This window comes from Ranitomeya imitator, chromosome 2, assembly GCF_032444005.1.
Source record: "Ranitomeya imitator isolate aRanImi1 chromosome 2, aRanImi1.pri, whole genome shotgun sequence".
Taxonomy (NCBI): Eukaryota; Metazoa; Chordata; class Amphibia; order Anura; family Dendrobatidae; genus Ranitomeya; species Ranitomeya imitator.
Window position 1 is genome coordinate 377,384,886 of NC_091283.1, and position 8,734 is coordinate 377,393,619.

The window sequence follows — 8,734 nt, forward strand, 5'->3', positions numbered from 1 at the left end:
GTAGCTGTCACCCTCGACATGTCAAGCAGTCTTTACCTATTTCTCAATATCATCGGTTATCACGGATTGTCTCTAATGAGGAGAAGCAGGCGATACGACATCATGAAATGTCAATTAAATTCCTACAACGTGGTTATCCTTTAAGAACACTTCAAAAGGCGACAAATAATATTAGGAGCAACAGGGTGGATTTGGGGAGACAAAGAATACCTTTTGTCAGCACGTTTCATCCATATCTTTATAAGATAAAAAACTGTGTCTTACGTCACTGGGATTTGTTGGGTAAAGCATATCCGGGTATCCCGGAATTTAATGACACCCCCATCATGTGTTACAAAAAACCCTCTAATCTCAGAAATCTTTTGGTTAGGGCTGACATTGGGTCCGATAAACCCCATTACACACAAAGGACTCTCTCTACACAGAAGCGAGGTACGTTCCCTTGTCTTCATTGCTTTCAATGTTCTAACATCACAAAGGGAGAGATCTTCTCACACCCCCGATCCGGAAAAATTTTCAATATAAATGGTTTTTTCACATGCAACTCCTCTTATGTCATATATTTGATTAAGTGTCCATGCGGTCTCGGGTATGTTGGGGAGACTTCCCAGCATATCCGGGACCGCATATCCCAACACAAGTCTACCATCAGGTGTCAAAAACTAATGCTACCTATTCCAGCACACTTTGCTGCTGCTGGACATAATGTGTCTCAACTTAAATATCAGGTCATAGAGAGTGTAGCATTACCTAGACGGGGAGGTGACAGGATCAAGAGACTTAAATCCAGGGAATCTTTTTGGATTTTCACATTACAAACCCTGGAACCGTGGGGACTGAATAGGGAGTATGAGATTAGTTATTGAATATATCTTGATCATACGTCACAGTGTTTAATAAGTAGGCTGTATGTATATATATTTGAGTCATTTATTTTTCTTTTTTATCTTTTCTTTTTCATAGGTTCCTTGATGTATAGGTATGTATCCCCTATATGAGCGCTTATCTCCTCTTCTTTGGTTCTTTTCTTTTCTTTTTTTTCCTTTTATTTTCCTGTTAATATTCTTTGTTTCCTTCCTCCCATATAGTTTTGTACTGCTTAGCGTTAGCGCTTTATCTTTTATTCTCCTAGTTCTTTTGATTCCGGTACTATATGAGCGACGCTTTATATGTCTGTGCCTGCGTGGCTTTCTCTCCCTTCTGCTTTACTATATCGCTCGGCTTCTCCCGGCGCTATGGTTACGACACATGCATACTTCTCCTCTTTCTTGTTCGGCTTTTTCCGGGATGACTCGGCTTCACCACATGTGACTGACCGGATATTACATCAGTGCCCTATATAAGGTCCTTCTACACACTGCTCCACTACTGCTCCACTACTGCTCCACTTATCTTGTTCACCACTAAAGGTATTTATCTTTCACAGCACGCTGAGGCTTGTTTATTTGTTCATTGTTGGTGGTCTTTTCCTTTTTTCTCTCGGGGACCTCTGGCTCATTATGGGGATACTGTTGTGAATTCTGTGGCAGAGTTCACTCCTGTGGTCACAAGTGGTACTTCGGCTGATTCTCTCTGGGATCTTCCGTTTGTGGAGGGAAGTTGTACTGCAGCTTCTGAGTTTTCTCCCTCAGGTGATCTGGTGAGCTCGTTAGCTTCTTCTCTACTTAACTCCACCTGATGCTTTGATCCATGCTTCCTGTCAATGTTCCAGTGTTGGACTGGTTTTTTCCCTGGATCATTCCTGTAGCCTGCTGCTCTGCAAAGCTAAGTTTTGCTTTTGTTATTTTGTTGCTATTTTTCAGTCCAGCTTGCTTTATTGGTTTTTTCTCGCCTGCTGGAAGCTCTGAGACGCAGAGGGACGACCTCCGTACCGTTAGTCGGTGCGGAGGGTCTTTTTGTCCCCTCTGCGTGGTTATTTATAGGTTTTTGTGCTGACCGCAAAGTTATCTTCCCTATCCTCGTTCTATTCAGCTAGTCGGGCCTCACTTTGCTAAATCTGTTTCATCTCTATGTTTGTGTTTTCATCTTACTCACAGTCATTATATATGGGGGGCTGCCTTTTCCTTTGGGGAATTTCTCTGAGGCAAGGTAGGCTTATTTTTCTATCTTCAGGAATAGCTAGTTTCTCAGGCTGTGACGAGGCGCCTAGGTTCTGGTCAGGAGCGCTCCACGGCTGCCTTTAGTGTGGTTTGATAGGATCAGGGATTGCGGTCTGCAGAGTTCCCACGTCTCAGAGCTCGTTCTTTAATTTTGGGTGTTTGTCAGATCACTGTATGTGTTCTGACCGCTATGTCCATTGTGTTACCGAATTGGTTAACATAACAGTACAGGAAGCCATAAGTGCTAATGATTCTCAATAGAGGGAGAAAAGAAGTTCTGAGACCATTTTTTTTTCTTTGCACTGTGTTTTGTCTTTTTTTTCCCCTAGACATTTGGGTGGTTCAGGACACAGGTGTGGACATGGAGATTCAGGGTCTGTGCTCTTCAATGGATAATCTCGTTATAAATGTGCAAAAGATTCAAGATTTGGTGGTTCAGAAGCCTATGTTAGAACCAAGAATTCCTATTCCTGATTTGTTTTATGGTGATAGAGTCAAGTTTGTGAATTTCAAAAATAATTGCAAACTGTTTTTGGCCTTGAAACCTCACGCCTCTGGTGACCCAGCTCAACAAGTGAGAATTATTATTTCTTTTTTTGCGTGGCGACCCTCAGGATTGGGCATTTTCTCTTGCGCCGGGAGATCCTGCATTAGGTAATATTGATGCGTTTTTCCTGGCGCTCGGATTGCTGTACGATGAGCCTAATTCAGTGGATCAGGCAGAGAAAAATTTGCTGGCTTTGTGTCAGGGTCAGGATGAGATAGAAGTATACTGTCAAAAATTTAGAAAGTGGTCTGTACTCACTCAATGGAATGAAGCTGCGCTCGCAGCGATTTTCAGAAAGGGTCTCTCTGAAGCCCTTAAAGATGTCATGGTGGGATTTCCTATGCCTGATCGTCTGAATGAATCTATGTCTTTGGCCATTCAGATCGGTCGACGCTTGCGTGAGCGTAAATCTGTGCACCATTTGGCGGTATTACCTGAGCTTAAACCTGAGCCTATGCAGTGCGATAGGACTTTGTCCAGAGTTGAACGGCATGAACACAGACGTCTGAATGGTCTGTGTTTCTACTGTGGTGATTCCACTCATGCCATCTCTGATTGTCCTAAGCGCTCTAAGCGGTTCGCTAGGTCTGCCACCATTGGTACGGTACAGTCAAAATTTCTTCTGTCCGTTACCTTGATCTGCTCTTTGTCATCGTATTCTGTCATGGCATTTGTGGATTCAGGCGCTGTCCTGAATTTGATGGACTTGGAATATGCTAAGCGTTGTGGGTTTTTCTTGGAGCCCTTGCAGTGTCCTATTCCATTGAGAGGAATTGATGCTACACCTTTGGCCAAGAATAAGCCTCAGTACTGGACCCAGCTGACCATGTGCATGGCTCCTTCACATCAGGAGGATATTCGCTTTCTGGTGTTGCATAATCTGCATGATGTGGTCGTTTTGGGGTTGCCATGGCTACAAGTCCATAATCCAGTATTAGATTGGAAATCCATGTCGGTTTCCAGCTGGGGTTGTCAGGGGGTACATGGTGATGTTCCATTTCTGTCAATTTCGTCATCCACCCCTTCTGAGGTCCCAGAGTTCTTGTCTGATTACCGGGATGTATTTGATGAGCCCAAGTCCGATACCCTACCTCCGCATAGGGATTGTGATTGTGCTATCAATTTGATTCCTGGTAGTAAATTCCCAAAAGGTTAATTGTTTAATTTGTCCGTGCCTGAGCACACCGCTATGCGCAGTTATGTGAAGGAATCCCTGGAGAAGGGGCATATTCGCCCGTCATCGTCGCCATTAGGAGTAGGGTTCTTTTTTGTAGCCAAGAAGGATGGTTCGCTGAGACCTTGTATAGATTACCGCCTTCTAAATAAGATCACGGTTAAATTTCAGTACCCCTTGCCATTGTTATCTGATCTGTTTGCTCGGATTAAGGGGGCTAGTTGGTTCACAAAGATAGATCTTCGTGGTGCGTATAATCTGGTGCGAATTAAGCAGGGCGATGAATGGAAAACTGCATTTAATACGCCCGAGGGTCATTTTGAGTATCTCGTGATGCCGTTAGGACTTGCCAATGCTCCATCAGTGTTTCAGTCCTTTATGCATGACATCTTCCGAGAGTACCTGGATAAATTCCTGATTGTGTACTTGGATGACATTTTGATCTTCTCGGATGATTGGGAGTCTCATGTGAAGCAGGTCAGAACGGTTTTTCAGGTCCTGCGTGCTAATTCTTTGTTTGTGAAGGGATCAAAGTGTCTCTTTGGTGTGCAGAAGGTTTCATTTTTGGGGTTCATCTTTTCCCCTTCTACTATCGAGATGGATCCTGTTAAGGTCCAAGCCATCCATGATTGGACTCAGCCGACATCTCTGAAAAGTCTGCAAAAGTTCCTGGGCTTTGCTAATTTTTATCGTCGCTTCATCTGCAATTTTTCTAGTATTGCTAAACCATTGACCGATTTGACCAAGAAGGGTGCTGATGTGGTCAATTGGTCTTCTGCTGCTGTGGAGGCTTTTCAAGAGTTGAAGCGTCGTTTTTCTTCTGCCCCTGTGTTGTGTCAACCAGATGTTTCTCTTCCGTTCCAGGTCGAGGTTGATGCTTCTGAGATTGGAGCAGGGGCTGTTTTGTCACAGAGAGGTTCAGGTTGCTCAGTGATGAAACCATGCGCTTTCTTTTCCAGGAAGTTTTCGCCTGCTGAGCGAAATTATGATGTGGGCAACCGAGAGTTGCTGGCCATGAAGTGGGCATTCGAGGAGTGGCGTCATTGGCTTGAAGGAGCTAAGCATCGCGTGGTGGTATTGACTGATCATAAGAACTTGACTTATCTCGAGTCTGCCAAGCGCTTGAATCCTAGACAAGCTCGTTGGTCGTTGTTTTTTGCCCGTTTTGACTTTGTGATTTCGTACCTCCCGGGCTCTAAAAATGTGAAGGCGGATGCTCTGTCTAGGAGTTTTGTACCCGACTCTCCGGGCTTATCTGAGCCGGCGGGTATCCTCAAGGAAGGAGTAATTGTGTCTGCCATCTCCCCTGATTTGCGGCGGGTGCTGCAAAAATTTCAGGCTAATAAACCTGATCGTTGCCCAGCGGAGAAATTGTTTGTCCCTGATAGGTGGACGAATAGAGTTATCTCTGAACTTCATTGTTCGGTGTTGGCTGGTCATCCTGGAATCTTTGGTACCAGAGAGTTAGTGGCTAGATCCTTTTGGTGGCCCTCTCTGTCGCGGGATGTGCGTACTTTTGTGCAGTCCTGTGGGATTTGTGCTCGGGCTAAGCCCTGCTGTTCTCGTGCCAGTGGGTTGCTTTTGCCCTTGCCGGTCCCGAAGAGGCCTTGGACACATATCTCTATGGATTTTATTTCTGACCTTCCCGTTTCTCAAAAGATGTCAGTCATTTGGGTGGTCTGTGATCGCTTTTCTAAGATGGTCCATCTGGTACCCTTGTCTAAATTGCCTTCCTCCTCTGATTTGGTGCCTTTGTTCTTCCAACATGTGGTTCGTTTGCATGGCATTCCAGAGAATATTGTTTCTGACAGAGGTTCCCAGTTTGTTTCGAGGTTTTGGCGAGCCTTTTGTGGTAGGATGGGCATTGACTTGTCTTTTTCCTCGGCTTTCCATCCTCAGACTAATGGCCAGACCGAGCGAACCAATCAGACCTTGGAAACATATCTGAGGTGCTTTGTTTCTGCTGATCAGGATGACTGGGTGTCCTTTTTGCCTTTGGCTGAGTTCGCCCTTAATAATCGGGCCAGCTCGGCTACCTTGGTTTCACCGTTTTTCTGCAATTCTGGGTTCCATCCTCGTTTCTCTTCTGGACAGGTTGAGTCTTCTTACTGTCCTGGTGTGGATACTGTGGTGGACAGGTTGCAGCAGATTTGGACTCAGGTAGTGGACAATTTGACCTTGTCCCAGGAGAAGGCTCAACGTTTCGCTAATCGCAGACGCCGTGTGGGTCCCCGACTTCGTGTTGGGGATCTGGTTTGGTTATCTTCTCGTCATATTCCTATGAAGGTTTCCTCTCCTAAGTTTAAACCTCGTTTTATTGGTCCGTATAGGATTTCTGAGGTTCTTAATCCTGTGTCTTTTCGTCTGACCCTTCCAGATTCTTTTTCCATACATAACGTATTCCATAGGTCATTGTTGCGGAGATACGTGGCACCTATGGTTCCATCTGTTGATCCTCCTGCCCCGGTTTTGGTGGAGGGGGAATTGGAGTATATTGTGGAGAAGATTTTGGATTCTCGTGTTTCAAGACGGAAACTCCAGTATCTGGTTAAATGGAAGGGTTATGCTCAGGAAGATAATTCCTGGGTTTTTGCCTCTGATGTCCATGCTCCCGATCTTGTTCGTGCCTTTCATGTGGCTCATCCTGGTCGGCCTGGGGGCTCTGGTGAGGGTTCGGTGACCCCTCCTCAAGGGGGGGGGGTACTGTTGTGAATTCTGTGGCAGAGTTCACTCCTGTGGTCACAAGTGGTACTTCGGCTGATTCTCTCTGGGATCTTCCGTTTGTGGAGGAAAGTGGTACTGCAGCTTCTGAGTTTTCTCCCTTAGGTGATCTGGTGAGCTCGTTAGCTTCTTCTCTACTTAACTCCACCTGATGCTTTGATCCATGCTTCCTGTCAATGTTCCAGTGTTGGACTGGTTTTTTCCCTGGATCATTCCTGTGGCCTGCTGCTCTGCAAAGCTAAGTTTTGCTTTTGTTATTTTGTTGCTATTTTTCAGTCCAGCTTGCTTTATTGGTTTTTTCTCACCTGCTGGAAGCTCTGAGACGCAGAGGGACGACCTCCGTACCGTTAGTTGGTGCGGAGGGTCTTTTTGTCCCCTCTGCGTGGTTATTTATAGGTTTTTGTGCTGACCGCAAAGTTATCTTCCCTATCCTCGTTCTATTCAGCTAGTCGGGCCTCACTTTGCTAAATCTGTTTCATCTCTATGTTTGTGTTTTCATCTTACTCACAGTCATTATATGTGGGGGGCTGCCTTTTCCTTTGGGGAATTTCTCCGAGGCAAGGTAGGCTTATTTTTCTATCTTCAGGAATAGCTAGTTTCTCAGGCTGTGACGAGGCGCCTAGGTTCTGGTCAGGAGCGCTCCACGGCTGCCTTTAGTGTGGTTTGATAGGATCAGGGATTGCGGTCTGCTGAGTTCCCACGTCTCAGAGCTCGTTCTTTAATTTTGGGTGTTTGTCAGATCACTGTATGTGTTCTGACCGCTATGTCCATTGTGTTACTGAATTGGTTAACATAACAGGATACATCGTTACTAACTTCCGTGTGTTCATTTATATCCTTATAGCTTATGTGCTATACAATTTGTGCAGGATTTGTATATTATAGAGCGACTATATACATTTGTACCTCCCCATTCTTATTTTCTCACGGCTCTGACCTCTATTGGGGTGATTATAGATATTTAGTTATTTATTGATTTATTTACCCATTATTGTCTCTTTAGGTTCATTGGGAACCATGCATCATTAATTGTCCTGCCTTCAAGGCCTATATTATGTGAACACCTGGTTTTATGATTAATTTGATAAATGAATATCATATTTACTTTTTTCCATGGTGTTGATTTTGAGAGTTCAGATACATATATGGACTACCAGTATTTTTGTGGATGTTATGTAATAACAGTTCTTGATTTATTATCTGTATTTTCATAGTATACAATTTATTTATGTTGTATTTTTTGTTTTTATTTGTATAGATTGTACCCTTGATAAAGACCGTTTTACGGTCGAAACGTTGGGAAAATCTCTCGTTATACTTTGTTTCATGGCTGTGAACCCCCAGAATTAATGAATAAAATTGCATCATTGTGAATTAAAGACAAGACTTTTCTCACCTTTTTTATGTGTGCTGGAGGTTGTTCTATTCTATTGACTTTATTTTTTTCCTCCTAAGCACCTACTTGTATTGAGTGCAAAGTGATCCTGATTATTCATATTGACAGATGTTTTTAGCCGGGGGAGGGGGGCAATAACCATGATCCCTCTGTAGGCTATTAATATCTGCCCTCAGTCATTGGCTTTCCCTCTCTGGTGGAGATTGCGCAGGAGCCAATGCCAGTTTTTTCCATGATTTAACCCTTTATTTTAACACGTAGAGCCCACAAATTTTGCACATACACTACTAACATTATTAGTGAGGGATATATAAAAATATAAACAATATGCAATGGTTTACTGTATGTAACCATGTCTCATATCCTGTCGCGTTGTGTAAGGATTTAGCAAAAGCCGACAATTGAATTACCGGACTTTATGCTATCTAGCTCTGTATGAAATATAAATATATAAACATGTGTCTCATTGACATGCATTATATATACTGTATATATATATATATATATATATATATATATATATACTGTATATATATCTATAATATAACGCTGGGAGCGTCACTCTGTCCGAAGCCTTTATAGACTGCGCAAGCGCCGGCGCAGTCTGTGCCTCACAGAGTGACGCTCCCAGGAGATCGCGGTATGCGTAAACACTGAACGCACACCGCGATCTCCAACAGAGAAGCAGGGACAACCAGGAGGGTAAGTATGAGCTATATTCACCTGGCCCCGTTCCACCGCTGCGCGCCACCATCTTCCCGGTCCTCGGCCTGTGACCTTCAGTTCAGAGGGCGCGA